Consider the following 18,402-nt stretch of genomic DNA (forward strand, 5'->3'; position numbering starts at 1 on the left):
TGGGCGCTTCTCCTATGTGCCCTGGCTGGGAATCGAACCCGGGTCCCCCGCACGCCAGGTCGACGCTCTACCGCTGAGCCAACCGGCCAGGGCCCATTGAGCATTCTTATAACCAATATTTTGAACTCTGCACCTAGTAGTTGCCTTTCTCCATTTTATTTAGTTCTTTTTCTGGAGTTTTATTCTGTTTTATCATTTGGAGCATGCTTCTTTGTCTCCTCAGTTTGGCAGCCTACCAATGTTTGCTTCTGTGTATTATGTAGACCTACGTCTCCCAGGCTTGGTAGAGGGGCCTAATATAGTCGGTGTGTTGTAGTGTGCACTGGCACAGCCTACCAAATCACCCAGGCTCTACACTCCAGGTCACCCCCCGCCTCTGTGTGGGTTGTATACACCCTCCTGTTTTAGTTGACCTTTGATTGCCATTGACAGGTCAGTGGGAGAGATTTGCCCCCTGGCTGATTAGCTGCAAGGACTGGCTGTGACACCCACCACTGTCCACTGGGTGTGCTGGCTCTGGGGCCCCTTGGGAGGTGCAGGCCAAGGTCAGCCACCACCTGTGTTTTGTCCAGGCCACCCAGCTTGAGCTACAAAGTGATCTGCAGATGTGTGCTGGGCTTGGAGGAGCCAAGGAAAGGCCAAGCTGCGAACCAAGGCTGGCTGCTGCTAGTACAGGGGTCGGGAAACTTTTTGGCTGAGAGAGCCATGAACGCCATATATTTTAAAATGTAATTCCATGAGAGCCATACAACAACACGTGTACATTACGCGTTATCCAATAAAAATTTGGTGTTGTCCCAGAGGACAGCTGTGATTGGCTCCAGCTACCCACAACCTGACCCTGGTGGAGTAGGTAAGTTGGTTAGAGTGTGACTCAATCCCCAGTCAGGGCACATTCAAGAATCAACCAATGAAAGCATAAGTAAATGAAACAATTTAATGTTTCTCTCTTTTCCCCCTCCCCCTAAAAATTAATCAATTACAGTAAAAAAACCCCAAAAAACTGAACATGAGCGGTAGGAAATGAATGGATTGTAATACATGAAAATGTTTTATATTTTTAATGTTATTATTATTTTTATTAAAGATTTGTCTGCGAGCCAGATGCAGCCATCAAAAGAGCCACATCTGGCTCATGAGCCATAGGTTCCTGACCCCTGTGCTAGTACAAGGCTTGGGGCCACTTAGTGAGAGGTATGGGGCACGGGGAGGTTAGATACTGCTTGTTTGAGAGATTTTAGGGAAGACATACTATTTGTATGGAAAAGCCATTTGAAACATCTTGGATGGGCCCACGAGTTTGGTGGGGCGGGTTCTCAGGGAATCCCAGGGCCGGCAAGTGATAGCCAGGCCGAGGGAGACTGAGATGTGGGCCAGCCAGCCAGCTCTGTGCAGGGGAGGGCTCATCAAAGGAACAGTGGCCTCTGCCAGCCTTCGTGCGGGAGAGAGCTGCCCTAGTAACTTTCACCGTTAGCCAGACATTTCAGTTCCTGCCCCTCCGTACCTGGTGTTTTTTGAGTTGCGGTCCCAGAACTGGAACTCAGGGAGTGAGTCAGAGTAAGTCTGTGTGTGGAACCTTGAAGAGGAACTGCCTGGCCCTGGTGGAGTAGGTAAGGTGGTTAGAGTGTGGCTCAGTCCCCAGTCAGGGCACATTCAAGGATCAACCAATGAAAGCATAAGTAAATGAAACAACAATTTAATGTTTCTCTCTTTTCCCCCTCCCCCTAAAAATTAATTACAGTAAAAAAAACCCAAAAAAACTGCCTGGGGCTCCAGCAGCTCTCCACCTCACTCTACTTAATTCCTGCTGATTTTTACAGCCAGAAGTTATGGGGACTTCTTGTAGCACTGGAACCCTGGCTTGAGGGGGGCTGGTGTGGGTTTGGGACCCCTTGAGCCTTAGTGGGAAGCTGTGCAACTGAGATATCCCTTCTGATCTTTATCAGCCCGCTGGGTGCGGGACCAGCTTGTTCTGCATCTCTCTCCCTTGTATCAGTCTCAATGTGGCTTTTTCTTTAAATCCCTAGTTGTAGGAGTTATGTTCAGCTAGATTTCAGATGGTTCTGAATGATGGTTGTTGTGTAGTTTTGTTGTAATTCTGATGTGGTTGTGGGACAATGTGAGAACCTCATTTACCTATGTTTCCATCTTGACCAGTAGTGTTGGTTTTGAAACTTGACTATTCTGTTTAGTGGCCTATGTTCTTGGGCATGGAACTTAATCTGTCTCTACTTCCTTTTTCTCTATGCAATAATAGAGCCTTCTTCTTTGTGTTATAATAGGGATTAGGTGTGTTGATGCATGCAAGTGCTTAGAATAGTGTCTGCCACAGAGCAAGTGCTCAGAGTCAATGTTAGTTACTGTTCAGTCTTTCCTGAAAATGGATTCCTGGGGTTCTTTCTCTCCAGTGCCAGATACTAAGGTCTGTTCAAATCCAAGCAGTGTGTATAATGTCTGATTTGATACGGGACTCCAGTTACTCCTAAAAAATATGTAGGAAGAAAGATGGCAAAGGAAGAAACCAAAATGTGAACAGAGATCGTGTTAGTATAGTAGATTGGGATGACTTTTTACTTTTATTTCTCTTATTGTTCACATATTCAGTAATCTGGTTATGTTACCAATATAATAAATTCTTAGGAGGCTTGACCTGTGGTGGCGCAGTGGATAAAGCGTCGACCTGGAAACGCTGAGGTCGCCAGTTCGAAACCCTGGGCTTGTCTGGTCAAGGCACATATGGGAGTTGATGCTTCCTGCTCCTCCCCCCTTCTCTCTCTCTGTCTCTCTCTCCTCTCCTTTTCTTTCTCCTTTCTAAAATGAATAAATAAAAAAAAAAAGAAAATAAAAATTCTTAGGAGAAAAAGCCAGGCTGGCAGTTGCTGAAGTGCTCACCCAAGTGGGGCAGATCGGGGTGGCCACCTGGGTCTGCCTGCTCTAATGCATCCACAGGTGGAGTACTTTCCCATTTATGCTTCGAGTTGCAGAAATGTGACTGTGTTTATAAGTCTTTAGCAGAAGTATCCCCAAAAGTTAGAAGATGGGCATGTGATTCCTTGTGAAACTCTTCCTCCTTTGCATGTTTCTTTTCTTGTCATTATTTTCCTGTTTTGTTTCTTGCTGCTCTCCCTGAGTGGGTCTCTGTCCATCTGTTACTCGGCCTCCTTGGGTCTCACTCAGGCCCCTTCCCCTTGACGCCCTCCCCTTTCAATACTCCATCTTTCTCTTTTACTTACTGTCATGAAGAAATGGTGCACACACATTGATATTCAAAATAGATTCTATTTTATTTTTTTTTTTAATTTATTGATCTTAGAGGGGGGAGGGAGAGACTATCAATTTGTTGTTCCACTTATTTATGCATTCGTTGGTTGATTTTTTTTTTTTTTTTTACAGAGACAGAGTCAGAGAGAGAATAGATAGGGACAGACAGAAAGGACAGGAATGAAGAGAGATGAGAAGCATCAATTATCAGTTTTTCGTTGTGACACCTTAGTTGTTCATTGATTGCTTTCTCATATGTGCCTTGACCACGGGCCTTCAGCAGACCGAGTAACCCCTTGCTTGAGCCAGCGACCTTGGGTCCAAGCTGGTGAGCTTTGCTCAAACCAGATGAGTCCGTGCTCAAGCTGGCGACCTCGGGGTCTTGAACCTGGGTCCTCCGCATCCCAGTCCGACGCTTCATCCACTGCGCCACTGCCTGGTCAGGCTCGTTGGTTGATTCTTATATGTCCTTTGACCCAGGATTGAACTTGAACCTTGGCATACGGGATGATGCGCTAACCAGCTGAGCTAGCTGACCAGTACTATTTCTTATTTTTCAATTGTAAAAATTGACTTTTCAACCTCAAAAGTCTAAATTAAATTGCCCTTTATTTAGTCAAACCTAGAGTGAATGAATGAACAAATGAATTAACTTACTAGCTCACTGAACTCTGGGGGCCTGTGACCTCCCAAAAGGTCCAGAGATGTCGAGGGCTTGGGAGGCTGAAAGATTGAGGGAATGCTGAAGCTATTGTACCTTTTTTCATCTTTCCCTATTTTGCTTAGGGTTAACTGTATTGCTACCATTTTGTTATGTGTCAGAATTTTAAAGTTTTCCAAACTAGAATAACAGAAGTCTGAAAAATTACCAAAATATATTTTTACAAAGAAAACTTTGCCAAATCTGGCACATTTCCTCAAAAGGCCATGAATTTTAATTACTTTCTGAAAAAGTTCAGTGAACTTTCCAACTTTCCTTTCACGCACCTCCTCTTGTCTGAGTGGAGAAATGGGCTTTCCCGCTCAATGTCTTGTATCTGCAGGAATTTATTCTTAAGCAGTGCATTCTGTAAGTGTCTCCAAATACGTAGTACTGACACGGATTTCAAGGAAGGTGCGGCAGCGATCTTGCCGGAGAGCTGGTGGCTTGAGAAATATTGCTAATTTCAATGAGATTTTACAGTTGAATGTAAAATCGAGTTGAGGGGATTTAAATAAGGTGATGCCTTCCTGCACCTTATTGCACAGTATACAGTGTTTTTCCCCTCCCACCACAAATGCCTAATTTGAATGTAACATGTTTATAAATGTTCTTTGCTGTAAGGAAGTCTAGCACTGGCACAGTGGAGTCTGGATTTATAGAGTGGGTATAATGAGGATTTAGCATTTACTTTTCTTTTTCTTTTTTTTTTTTTTTTAAATAGTTTTCTTTTTTTAATGGGGCGACATCAATAAATCAGGATACATATATTCAAAGATAACAAGTCCAGGTTATCTTGTCGTTCAATTATGTTGCATACCCATTACCCAAAGTCAGATTGTCCTCTTGTCACCTTCTATTTAGTTTTCTTTGTGCCCCTCCCCCTCCCCCTCCCCCTTTCCCTCTCCCTTTCCCCTCTCCCTTTCCCCTCTCCCCTCCCCCCCCTGTAACCACCACACTCTTATCAATGTATCTTAGTTTCACTTTTATGTCCACCTATGTATGGAATAATGCAGTTCCTGTTTTTTTCTGATTTACTTATTTCACTTCGTATAATGTTATCAAGATCCCACCATTTTGCTGTAAATGATCTGATGTCATCATTTCTTATGGCTGAGTAGTATTCCATAGTGTATATGTACCACTCTTCTTTATCCAGTCATCTATTGACGGGCTTTTTGGTTGTTTCCATAGCATTTACTTTTCAAATGGATTCATCACAGGAACTTTTTTTTGTGTGTGTGACAGAGAGAGAGAGAAAGAGAGAGAGAAGGACAGACAGGAAGGGAGAGAGATGAGATGCATCAATTCTTCATTGAAGCTCCTTAGTCTCCTTAGTTGTTCATCGATTGCTTTCTCATATGTGCCTTGACAGGGGGCTACAGCAGAGTGAGTGACCCCTTGCTCAAGCCAGTGACCTTGGGCTTCAAGACAATGTCCTTTGGGCTCAAGCCAGCGACCATGGGCTCATGTTGTGATCCCAAGCTCAAGCCAGCAGCCCCGTGCTCAAACTGGTGAGCCAGTACTCAAGCTGGATGAGCCCATGCTCAAGTCGGCGACTGAAGTTTCGAACCTGGGTCCTCTGCTCTATCCACTGCGCCACCGCCTGGTCAGGCTATCTCAGGAATTCTTTAAATTAGAAACAGTATGCACATCACTTGAGTAAAGCAAAAGTCTCTGCTTTGTCAGGTTTCAACACAGAGCCACATAGGTGTGGGTATGAGGTTCTTGTGTTATGTTTGTGTCTGCTGCCTGTTTCACATACATCTATACATGGAGGAAGAGAAATTTCTCAGGTCACCTTAGCATGCTGAGGGTGGGCATGAGAGTTGATGAAATAATGGTAAAATTGTCAGCCCAGTCTTAATATGCACCATTTATTGCCAATTTAAAAAACAAACAAAGGAAACATATCATTTTACATCGTCTCGAGGTGACCTAGAGACTATCTCATGGACTCCTTGGATGGAGAAAGTGCCCCTCCTTACCTGGCAGCAAGCCTGTCACGTATTTGATAGAGAGGCCACTTGACTGGTGATTTCTGCTTCCAGCTTTACACTTGCATTCATTTTTTCTCTTTTTTTCAAATTAATTTATTTGAGAGAGCGAGAGACAGAAACATTGATCTCTTCTTGTATGTGCCCTGACCGGGGATCAAACCCCGACCTTTGCACATAGGGATGACGCTCTAACCAGCTGAGCTATCTGGCTGGGGCTATGCTTGTGTTCTTGAGAGCGGCTGGTGTGTGGTGATCTTTTCTTTCTTGAATAGTTAGTTACTGCAGCAGATGTTGGGAGCCCAGTTCCACAGTCATCCAGCTGTCTATGTGTCCAGTTGGATTTCTTGAAAGAATTAATCAATTTTCAGGATCTTATGTAAGGGCTACAAATACAGTAGGATTTAGGGGGAAACTATTTTATGAGAGTTTGCATTGGATGTTGCAACAGATGTATCATGGAGGTGGAATGGAGGTTGAAGGGAATTCAATAGTAAAACTTCCCATTATCTTAAAACCAATCAGTTCAGAAAGTCCGAGATTACTAGAACTCCCTTTTGAATATTTTGTACTAGAGAGTCTTTTAAGGAACATTACTGAAAGTTTGGAAAATGGAGCTAAAAAAGAGACCACTTGAGCCAACTATTCTAAAATATCAACAATGATCATTTCTGAATATTCTTTTCCAAGCTTTTTATGTTTGTGGTTTAAAATGATGTTATTGTAGAGCAGTGGTTCTCAAAGTGTGTGCCAGGGCGCACTGGTGCGCCCTAGAAGATTTCCAGGTGTGTCCTATGGTATTCCAGAGAAATATATGCCTGTTGGGGACCAAAAAACCAACAGGGTTTTTGGAGTTTAGAATTTTGAACAACAGAGGTGTGGGGAATTGTCTGTAAGCTGATAGTCTGCCCAACCCCCCCCCCCCCCCACCTCACTTGCCTGATTAGGTTGCAAAAGGCTGTTAAGCTGTGGTGCTGAATTGTTTACACTACCCCCCATGTTCCCCGGAAGACTGGAGGCAAGTTTCTTCTATCCTTTGTTTGGTGTAAAGTTAAGATGATATGTATGGTGAGGGTTTCTGCACTCAACACAATTAAGAGTAAAAAGAGAGGAATTCTTCAATGTATTGATGAGGAAATGAGAGTTTGCCTTTCAAATATATGCCCAAACATTGAAGAAATTACTAGGACACATCAGGCTCATGTTTCTCATAAACACAAGAATGAAAAAACTTAACACATTTGCACTGGGACCTGCTGAATTACAAAATCTTACTAAGAATGTATCTATATATACAAAAAGATAACTTTTTGTTTTTTTATTTTTTAACCCCTCTTTTTTATGAATTCTAAAAAGCATAACTCAAAAAATGTAACATAAAAATGTTTTTTAATGTCAGAATAAATTTAATTGTGTTGTATTTATTTTGTTTAATTACCATAAAAGCATGCTTGGACTTTATATTTTTTTCTTTAATATTTGACTTAATTATTATAACATATTTCTCAGAAATTTGTATATAACATGCCTACAATTATTTGTAGGATTTAATTTTATTATTTATTTATTTATTTATTTATTTATTGTATTTTTCTGAAGTTGGAAACTGGGAGGCAGTCAGACAGACTCCCACATGTGCCCGACCAGGATCCACCCGGCATACCCACCAGGGGGCAATGCTCTGCCCATCTGGGGCGTTGCTCTGTTGCAACCAGAGCCATTCTAGCGCCTGAGGCAGAGGCCATGGAGCCATCCTCAGCGCCTGGACCAACTTTGCTCCAATGGAGCCTTGGCTGAGGGAGGGGAAGAGAGGCAGAGAGGAAGGAGAGGGGAAGGGGTGGAGAAGCAGTTGGGCGCTTCTCCTGTGTGCCCTGGCTGGAAATCGAACCCAGGACTTCTGCACGCCAGGCTGACGCTCTACCACTGAGCCAACCAGCCAGGGCCTATTTGTAGGATTTTAAATGCACCCCGACTTCAAAAAGTTTGAGAACCACTGTCGTAGAGCAGTGATTTTCAACCTTTGTTTCTCACACACTCATAAACTAATTACTAAAGAAAAAGGGGCCCTGACCTCTTCTCCCTTAGTAACTAATTTGTGCCATGAGATGAAAATGGTTGTATTTAGTCAGGGGCACTGACCTTAGTAATTAGTGTGTGTTTGTGCCATGGGAAAAAAAAAGGTTGAAAATCACTGTCGTAGAGTATATGTTTTTCTCTATTGCTTCATAGTTTTGAAATAAATTTTATAGTTGTGTATTATTTCATTGAGTGCATAATTCTCTTAAACATCCCTTTATTCTTGAGCATTTGGGTTGCTTCTGCCACTTTGCTGTTGTATATAATATACTATGATGAACAGTTTTTGTACCACCTTTTCCATATTTTGGATGACTTTCTGAGAATGAGGTGATTGCACCAGAGATTATTGTGAACATTTTGTGTACCCCGCTCTGATCAGAAGATGGATGTCGTGACTGGATTGGCAGGTTACGGAAAGTTAGAAACTGGGATGACTCCCAAGTTTCTGCCCGTGTGGTGTGGAGAATGGGTGGCACAACCCGGCCTGAAGGGCATGGGTTTGGGCTGTGGGGCCCCCAGCAGTGAGGTTCAGCAGACTGTTGACATGTAGGGCCTGAAGTCTCAACGGTGGGATCACCAGCATCTAGGTTTTAAGTTGTGGATGTTGTGAGGGCCGCTTAGTGGGTGGAGTGAGAATAGAGGAAGGTGGATGATAGGCCTCTGGGGATTCCATTTTGTGATCAGAAGAGGAAAGAAAAGCTACTTGGATAATAAGGAGTGATGGGTGTAGGAAGTGGACAGCCAGGAAGAAATGGCCAGAGCATGAGACAGTTTCAAGGAGGGGGTGCAGTAGGCAGCAAACAGTTGTTGACATTTTATTTGAGGCTGTTTGAATCACATGTGCCAAGTGAGCTGAGGGTACCTAGGGAGGCAGGCAGCTGTCAAAGATAAGCTCTGTTAGAAACCTTAGCTTTGGAGGAAGAGACAGAAGTTGGAAGTTGGTAGAAGGGGTTGTCGATGGTGTATTCGTCTGCCAGGGCTGCCATAGCAGGGTACCACAGACCGAGTGGCTTAAACTCGGTTTATCTTCTTACAGTTCTGGAGGCTGAAAGTCCAAGATCCAGGGTATCAGCAGGTTTGTTTTCTTCTGAGGCCTCTCTTCTTGGGTTGCAGTGGCCAGCATGCTGCGTCCTCACAGGGTCACAGTGGATTAGGGCATATCCTAATGGTCTCATTTTAACTTAGTCTTTAATGGTCCTTCCACATAGTCACATTCTGAGATACTGAGGATTAGGGTTTCAATATATTAATTTGGGGGGACACAGAAAATTTGGGGGGCCCAATTCAGGCCCTACCAGGTGGATTCTAAGCTTGGTGACTCACTTGTCTCTCTCCTTGCCCCGTGCTTTCTCATTCTCCACACTGTTGCCCATCTGCTCGTCGTCATACACTTGTCCCCTGGCTGTGGTGGCCTGTGCTATTCTGGTCTCACCCCTCATCTCCTCTTGTTCCGTGGTGTCTATGTTCGGCAGGTTTTGGGCCTTGGCTCTTTTCTCTTCCTGGAATCATTGAAATCTGTCTTCAACTCCTTCTCAACTGTAACTCAGTCTCCTGTGGTAACATACTTATTCTCTCAGGCATAAAATTTGTGTCAGTACATTTTATTTGATGATAAGACTAAATCAGTCTGACCAGGAGGTGGCGCAGTGGATAGAGCATCGAACTGGGATGCGTAAGACCCAGGTTCAAGACCCTGAGGTCGTCAGCTTGAGCGCAGGTTCATCTGGTTTGAACAAGGCTCACTGGCTTGAGCCAAGGAGTCACTCGGTCTGCTGTAGCCCCCCAGTCAAGGCACATATGAGAAAACAGTCAATGAATAACTAAGGAGCTGCAACAAAGAGTTGATGCTTCTCATCTCTCTCCCTTCCTGGCTGTCTGTCCCTATCTGTCCCTCTGTATGACTCTGTTTGTCACAAAAAAGAAAAAAAAAAAGATAAGACTAAATCATTCTGCAGCCCTGTCCTCATGATTGCTCATCTCATAGTGAAAAAGCAAAAGCAACATGGTGAGAACAATGATTTTAGCCACGGTTCAGTGAAATTGATATTTGAGTTTACTTCATTTCACAAATTAATGATTTTCTCTCTAGAGTTTGGTTTTGGGTTCCTTTCTTTTCAAGAGCCTACCTTGGTTAAAATAAGACTTGAGTGGGTAGCTATCCCAGTAGAGTCTGGGGAAGAATTATGTTAGTGGGTGTGGTATTGCTGCCTTTCTCCTGCAGATATTTTTGTTGTTATTTGGTTTTTGAATTACAGCTATGTAGAGGTTAAGGCTATCTTATTTGATGTCGAGGAGAGATCCTTTCATGATGGAATTGGTGAAAGGGTCAGGGTTGACTTGTGAGTATATGTTATTTAAACTATGGTTGGCTGTTTTGGGGTCTCTGATATATATGTGCTAACATGGTATTTCTCTTAGTAGTCTGTTGAAATATATCAGTATGATTTCTGCATAAAAGTTTATGTTTGTATTGAAGAGGCTGACTATCTGATTTCTAAAAGTATATAAATTACGAATAGAGTTATGATTTGGCTACCTGAAATAGAAGCACCCAGATTTTGCTGGGCAATCTTGAGAGGAACATTTATGTCGGTTGACAATTTTACAGTATATAATTTTAAAGTATGACATTCAAATTTAGTTTTTAATAGTAACTTGTATGTTTGTTTGTTCTTCTGTCTTCAAGAGGCAGCTTATTGGAATGACATGTGACCTTGTATTCTTGACTATGTCTGGTTGTGGGTTTGAAGTGTTATTTTTGTACTTTTTAAAAATGACTTAAGTACTTCTGACTGTACATTTGGGACAGAGTAAGTATGGTAGTTGGATATAGTCTTGAAAACCAACCAGATTTTTAACCTGGTAATATGATAGTACTTTACAGTTGTGTAGGCTCACAGCTCTAGAAAACAGTACAAGCTCTTAGTGACCTCCAGACTTGCTGGAATAGTGCTCTTTTCCTTGAGAAAAATACGTCAACTGATGTCCGTAACACTAAATGCTCAAAGTTAGGGCGCTGCCCTGCATGTGCTCCTGAGTTTGTGTTCCCACCAGTGGAGACAGATGCTCGTTTAGACTCAACTGTGTTTATCCCAAACCTGTTTATGGTAGTTGTACTTATCGTATTTAATACAACGATTTTAAATATATGTGCAAAAATACTATTTTCTATGAAAATTCATTTGTGAATGTTTTGGAAACCACCTGGTAAAGTTTCAAAAAGTGATTGTAGCTGATTTAGGGGAGGCCGATTTGGGGGATCATAAAATAAAAGTATTTCCACTAACACTGTCAGTCATTCAGGATAGGTAGGCTAAGTTGTGACCATGTAAAATCTGAGAATCTTAGTGGCTCAAAGCAACAGCCCACACTCACACTGTGTGTGCATGGCAGGTCAGGTGGGGGCTCTGCTCCACAGTGCTGTCAACACAGTGATTGATGGAACAGCACTCTCTGGAGCATGGCCGATCCCTGGGACTGAGAGAGAGGCTGCTCTGAAGCCTGAATGGCCCTGTATCTGAATTCAGCAGGGCGGGGCTGTAGGATCCTGCCATAGAAAGGAGTAGTGAGCGTCTACTCCACATCGCTTCCCAGTTGTCTTTATTAGTCTCACTGTTCTTTAAAGAGATCAGACTTGGAGGATGTTGCCATGAGGATGGTTAAAAAAGGAAAGGCCAACCTGACCAGGTGGTGGCACAGTGGGATAGAGTGTCAACCTGGGACACTGAGAGGACCTAGGTTCAAAACCCTGGCATCACCAGCTTCAGCATGGCTCATCGGCTTCAGTGTGAGGTCACTGGCTTGAGTGTGGGATCATAGGCATGACCCTATGGTCATCGACTTGAGCCCAGAGGTCCCTGTTTTGAAGCCCAAGGTCGCTGGCTTGAGCCCAAGGTCACTGGCTTGAGCAAGGGGTCAGTGACTCAGCTGGAGCCCTCTTCCCCCATCAAGGCACATATGAGAAAACAATCAATGAACAACTACGGTGCTGCAACTATGAGTTGATTTTCTCACCTCTCTCCCTTCCGCCCTATCTGCTATCTTTTCTGTCTCTCTCACTAAAAAACAAAACAAAAAAAAAAACAAAAGAAAAAAGGCCACTGGGTACTCAAGTCAGGGGACATATACTTAAAGAAAAGGTGTCAGCACTACAGCAAAATATTGGCAAATAAGCATATGTTTATAGGGTTTAATATAAAGTAATATGTGTAATTATGTATCTTTTTTATGACCCCCAGTGTTACCTGGCTTTTTGAAAAACCAACCAGCCAAACTGTCAGTCTGTACGCATTTGGATGAGAAAGCCTCCTTAGTCTTCTTAAACTCCCCTCTTATATCCTCCATCAAATTAATTTCCCACTTTTTATGATAGATTCATTTGTTATTTCTCTTGTTTCATTTCTATTAGTTCTACCCTCGTTTTTATTCCTAAACTACTAAATTTGTGCCCCAGCTGGATTCCCCATTGCTTACTTGGATGAGTACCTTTTATGCACTGAGAAAAAGGTGCCCTTCAGGGTAAACGTAGTCCCACAGGAGCTTGGCTTGCTGCCAGCCCCCTTTCCCTGTCGGTGGCCCACTCTGATGAGTGCACAGACCGGGCAACTGCACGGAGCAGGGCAGCTCCCTGCTTCTAGTCATTGTCTCAGCTAGTTCAGACTATCCCTATCCCTTGATTAAACCTCCCTTACATTCTTTGTTGTTTCTTTCCCTGCACAAAAAATTTTTTTGGTGGCTCCCCATTATTTACAATGGCTGTCCTCAACTTTTTTTCATCAGACTATCTGTCATTGGTAATTCTCAGTCACACTGTTGCCCTCTGGATGCTCTGACATCAGTAATGACCGCCACGTAGACAGAGGAGAGTCTGTGCAAGGCGTCCCTCCCCTCCCCTGGAAGCCCCGGAGCTTGCGCTCTCGGTTTTGCCTCAGTTTACCTTTTTTCCCAGCTCAGGGCCCTTCAGTACCCTACACCAGCTGTCTTCTGCCCTCTGTCTAGTCACTACTTTCTGAATATATTTGTCTTCTACATTTAAAATTCTGTTTCACCACATTCTACTCATTCTCCAAAAGTCAAGGACAAGTGCTATCTGCTTGGCCATCCTTATCGGGTCCTCCTATATCATGATAATAGTTCTCTCTCTAACCATAAACATCAGTCTCTCTTAACCTTGCGGTTTAAGGTCAGAGGAATTTTATTGATTGGAGGGGAGGAGGAAGAAGCTCCCATGTTCACTTCTTCAGATACCTACGAATGTTTGAAGTGAATCGTCGTCTCTCTGGGAGCAATTGTTTTATTTGTTATATTGCTCTTAGTATTTTCTTTCCCTGGGTAGATTGCTAATGCCTAGGAGGCAGTCGATGTGTCTCTAATTCTTTCTTCTCCTGGAGCCTGTGTACACCGGGCGCCCAGGTCAGAGTGGTCAGCTGTGACTAGGGGAGAGTGCTGCGTGGTGAATCATGTGATAGAGTTCTGGTTGGAAGCTAGGCTGTGTCTGCCTAGCCAAGGGGTATTGACCTATTTTCCTTCTTATCTGTGGGCAAAATATTTGTTGTACTTAGTGTTTTCTCCCTGTCACAACAAATGTTTGTCTCTCCCTTTCATATGAACGGAATGCTACAGTGCTAGTTAAATCAGTGGAAAGAAACAATGGAGAAGAAAAGTTGGTAAGCAGTTTTAACTGCTAAGATTGGGGGCCTGATAATTGTGTCATTGAAAAAAACTATATATACATCATTCTCTGTCTGCCTACTTACCTATTGAGTGATTAAGGGTAGATTGTAAATTTTAAGTTTTTATGCCTTTTAGTTTGATGGTTTACAATTTAATAATGTGGTATTTTAAAAACCATTTTGTTTTAGATAAACTACTTGGAGAAGGAAATGAGCTTTTCTTAATCAGGCATGATAAAGTAGTTCACTATTGAATATTTTATTTCGCACCAGACTTTTCTTGGGAAAATCTATTGTATGTTTCTATACATGGTCAAACTGATTAACTTTAAAAATTAAGTTTTGTATTGCGTTACAGGTTGCAAAGCAATATATTCAAGGAATCCTATATTCAAGGGAGGAAAGGTATATATGTGTGTGTGTGGGGGCATTTGTATGAATCCCTATATAGATATTTGAAGTATTGCTGTATCCTATAGAACTTTTGAGAAATTAGAATTATTATTCAAATTTAATTAACTTTTAAATTTAAACTCAGTAACATACACTTTTATAAACATTTTAATTTGTGACTTTAAAGGATTATGTAGCCCTGGCTAGGAAGCTCAGTTTTTTAGCGTGTTCTCTTGATATACCAAAGTTCTGGAACCTCCCTGGTGGTCTAGTGGTTAGGATTCAGCCCCTCCCCCAAGGTTGTGGGTTACAAGAATCAACCAATGAATGCATAAATAAGTGGAACAACTAATCAATATTTCTCTCTCTCTCTCCCTCCCTTCTCTTTCTAAAATCAATGAAAAAAAAGTGACAACTGAAAAAAAAAAGATTATTTAGTTATGGTATTCCTTATAAGTGATTTGCTGAATAGTATATCTTCATAAATACTTTAGAATGTATTTAGAGATATGTAAGAGCTGTATAATAGTGCATTTGCTTTTAAATTCAGTAATGCTTCCAACATTAGAAACACTGGAAAAAAACTGATCCAGAAAATATTTCTAAATTCCAGTATGATTATTGGTTTTAATCAGCTTAGGGAAATAACCACTGCATTTAAGCTGTTATCTTTCTCTCTCTCTTTTTTAAAGATTTTATTGATAATTTTTATAGAGAGAGGAGGGGTGGGAGAGAGAGAAGTATCAAGTCATAGTTGCTTCACTTTAGTTGTACATTGCTGGCTTGTTGCTTGTAGTTTGTGCCTTGACTAGGCAAGCCCAGGGTTTCAAATTGGTGACCTCAGCATTCCAGGTCGATGCTTGGTTCACTGTGCCACCACAAGCCTGGCTTAAGCTGTTTGCTTTACAAATTCTTTTAAAATGACAATGTAGTTTTTGCCTTCTCAATTTACATCATCTGTGTCTTTTTTGGAACATCTTAGCTATTTTTGTTTGATCAATTCTCAACCAATAAATATTCATGAAATCCTAATGTAAATGTGTAAACTTCTCTGATTACATAGTGTATTAGACCTTATTTTAGGGGATAACTGCTTGAAGAGGCTTCTGAATTTTTATTATTCTAAAAAAAACATTAAAATTTTTTTTATTTATTGATTTGAGAGAGAGAGAGAGAGAGAGACAGGAACATCAATCAATCTGTTCCTGTATGCGCCCTGACTGGGGATTGAACTGGCAACCTCTGCACTTTAGGATGATGCTCTAACCAACTGAGCTATCTGGCCAGGGCAAGAACTTTTTCTTAAACATAAGTACAGAAGCATTACTGAAGATGCACTGTTAAGTAATGCATATTTTTCTCTTCTTTTATGATAGAGATTTCTTAATTTGTAATGTCAGATCTCTTTTTGCTTTTATAACTAGATGAATTTATTTAAATAGCCAATGCCATTTGCAGCTGACCATTAATTATAAGCACATTGGTTAATATTCACACATGCCTCAGCGCCTTGACTTAAAATCATTCTGTGCATTTCTTTCTGTGCTGTGTGTGGTTAGACCTTTAATATATATATTTTTTCCCCTGATGAGGTTGGAATAAAGAGAGCTGCTTTCCTTTACCTCTGAATAAATGTCATTGAGAAAAGTTCTTGTGGACTGGCATTTTTGGTTTTTAACAATTTAATTACCAGACCCAGATGCGTACTCACCCCAAAATAAAGGAACTCCGTCTTTCCAGAGTTGAGCCTTTTTGTTGACTCAATAATGACAGACGCTGGGACAGATTCTTAGGAGATGATGTATTGAACCTCTTGGTGGGGAAACTGAGGCTCAGAACTGGCCCTGTGCCTAGGGTCTCGCTGTGAGCTCGCTGCAGAGCTGCGTTGGCGGTCATTCTAACCTCTGTGGTCTGTTGCAGAATGCAACAGCTGATGTTTCCCCGAGACATGACTTGCTTCCTTAGCCCAAACAACAAGAGTACATTGAATTCAATACATTTCCCTCTATTGTCACTGAAAAGAACGTCAACTTTTTTAAAAGTTCCTTTTGTAAAAAGAAGGTTGTTCTGCTGTGGTGTATACTGGGCTATTTTATGTGAGTGTCTTAGTTTAGCCAGTTGTCTTAAAAAACCAATTTAGAGGGACCCCCAAGGCTGATGAGTACAAGAAACCATAGATGAGTGCCTACTAGGTGCAAGTCACTGTACTTTTAATTATAAAGGAATAACCTTGAGTGATCAGATGGTTTGTTCAAGTATAAGACCATTGGCTGCCCCATCTGTGGTGGTGCAGTGGATAGAGTGTTGACCTGGAATGCTGAGGTAACTGTTTGAAACCTCAGGCGTCCCTGGTCAAGGCACATACGAGAGGCAACAGCTACGAGTTGATGCTTCCCATTCCTCCTCCACTGCTTCTCTCTCTTTCCTCTCTGTAGAAATCAATAAATAAAATCTTTTAAAAAAGTATAAGACCATTGGTGTAAGCAGGGGGAGGGGGCAAGGGTCAGGAGGACTTTGGTGCAGAAAGGAGCATGTGGCATGAGATTGGGACCTCCTGATTCACAAGTCAGTCCACGTGGAAGGAAGTTGGTTTCCCCTGGTGTCTGTATTCAGTTTAATGATCCCTGCTGTATCTGGTGTCTGTGTGCTGGCCAGGGAGAGTCAGAGCTGCCGGGTGGGCCTGTTTGAGCAGCTATACATCCATCTGGGGGTTCCAGGGTCTCGGGTTTGCCAATCTAAACGTATTCGACTTCATGGAATTTTAAAAATCTGCCTTGAGGGAACAAATTGAGAGGTCTCTGGGTTATAATTACCACATCCCATGTCCCAATTAATAGCTGAGTTTGTGTTTCTGGCTATACCAGTGGTTTATAAGTTTTTGGCTACCATGTCCCACAGGGACTCATAGGCATTTTCAGACATTAGCTCATTAATTCTAACATCCAGTATGAATTGAGTAGCATGACCATAGGTTTCCCCTGAAGCTAAGGGCTGCTTGCTTTTCATTCTAATCTAGACCTTCTAGGATTTGGGCTGGGGTGGGGTGCCAGGCTGGTGGTGGTGGGGGGGGGTGGGAGCTGCAAACGGGCTGCACCAAGTCTTGGAGGTGGGTGTCATTCTCTGAAGTTGTCCAGCCTTTTGGCAGTTGTTTCTGCCGTGACTGCAGAGCTTCCTCCAGGGTAAAGACCAGAGGACAGCGATGTTGGCTCTATTTCCTCCTCAGGGTACTGAACCTTATGGAATCTCTGTTGCAAATGAGGCAACTTTCTAAGTCTTGAACCTGGACACACCTGCCAGAAGACAGCCAGGAAGAGTCAGGAGTTCTTCAGGATCAGAAGCAGAGACGGCGTTGGGAAGGGAGAGTTCAGCATTGGCGAGAGCCTTCTGTGAGTCAGGGCTTTGCTGTCTCAGTCAGCCTGTGTAGTAATCCTAACAATGGAATGGATGTTGTCTGTCATCCCCAGGTTTTTAGATCAGAATTCTTTTGGATTTGAGTCTGGGTTTGTGATTCAAATCCTTTACTGCCCCGAATTGGGATAGATCAAAAGGGAATCTCTTGGTAAACTATCCTGTAGAAAGTCCCAATGTAAAAGTAAAGCTTCTCTTTTAAAAACTGGGCTATTATAAAGAACTTGGAGCCTTAGGAATTAGATTGAAGGGTGTGCATAATATAGTAAGTGGGAAAAAATGACTCCCAACCCAGGCAGGAAAGCTTCCTTCTTGCCCTGGCTCTTGTAAAAACCAGATGTGTAACACCTGGGTCCATTTCTGTCTGTGTTAAAAGAAGGTTTTGCCTGAGATCCTAAGGCATTTTGCTCAGACACCAGAAAGGATAGTTTGTGGTTTATAATCCAAAACCTTCAATGTTGTCATAGCAGCCACTGTTAATTTTTTGACTTAAAAATCTCCTACGAGTCTAAGTACTGTATTCATCATTTCCAGAGTTGGGAAATTCCTTTTTCTTTTTTACCTATCACTTTAGGAGTTGTAAAGTTCTAGATGCTGTGTTTCAAATCCGTCAGAACTAGCCTGTGCCTGGATTGAGGGCAGCCCCGCCCCCTGCCCCGCCCCCTGCCCCGCCCCTGGCCAATGGCTTGAGTCGATAAGGCCAGCCTTCCCATACTCAGAAACAAACCGTGACCTTGGCACCCCTGGTTCCTGGCCCTCTCGGCCTGTGCAGCAACACCCTCTGGGGTGGCATAACCAGGATGTTGAATTAATTGCCCTTCCTATTCACAGGACTTTTTAAGATTGGAGTTGACTTTATGATTTATGGGCTCCTTTGCTTTTAGCTGTTTCT

General features: G+C 42.5%; 1 protein-coding gene across 6 annotated transcripts in view; it reads left to right on the forward strand.

The window, feature by feature from the left end:
* Positions 1–18,402, forward strand: part of MYO1B (myosin IB) — a 338,630-nt gene that overhangs the window by 145,648 nt on the left and 174,580 nt on the right. For 3 of the 6 annotated variants that reach the window (XM_066346372.1, XM_066346375.1, XM_066346376.1), the window contains exon 1: positions 13,587–13,703. The exons of the other annotated variants lie outside the window; for them this stretch is intronic. The gene's annotated coding sequence lies outside the window, so the exon portion shown is untranslated. Of the gene's footprint in view, positions 1–13,586; positions 13,704–18,402 lie in introns of those variants that run through there. 6 annotated transcript variants of the gene reach the window in all.

Source organism: Saccopteryx leptura, chromosome 7 (genome assembly GCF_036850995.1).
Source record: "Saccopteryx leptura isolate mSacLep1 chromosome 7, mSacLep1_pri_phased_curated, whole genome shotgun sequence".
Classification (NCBI taxonomy): domain Eukaryota; kingdom Metazoa; phylum Chordata; class Mammalia; order Chiroptera; family Emballonuridae; genus Saccopteryx; species Saccopteryx leptura.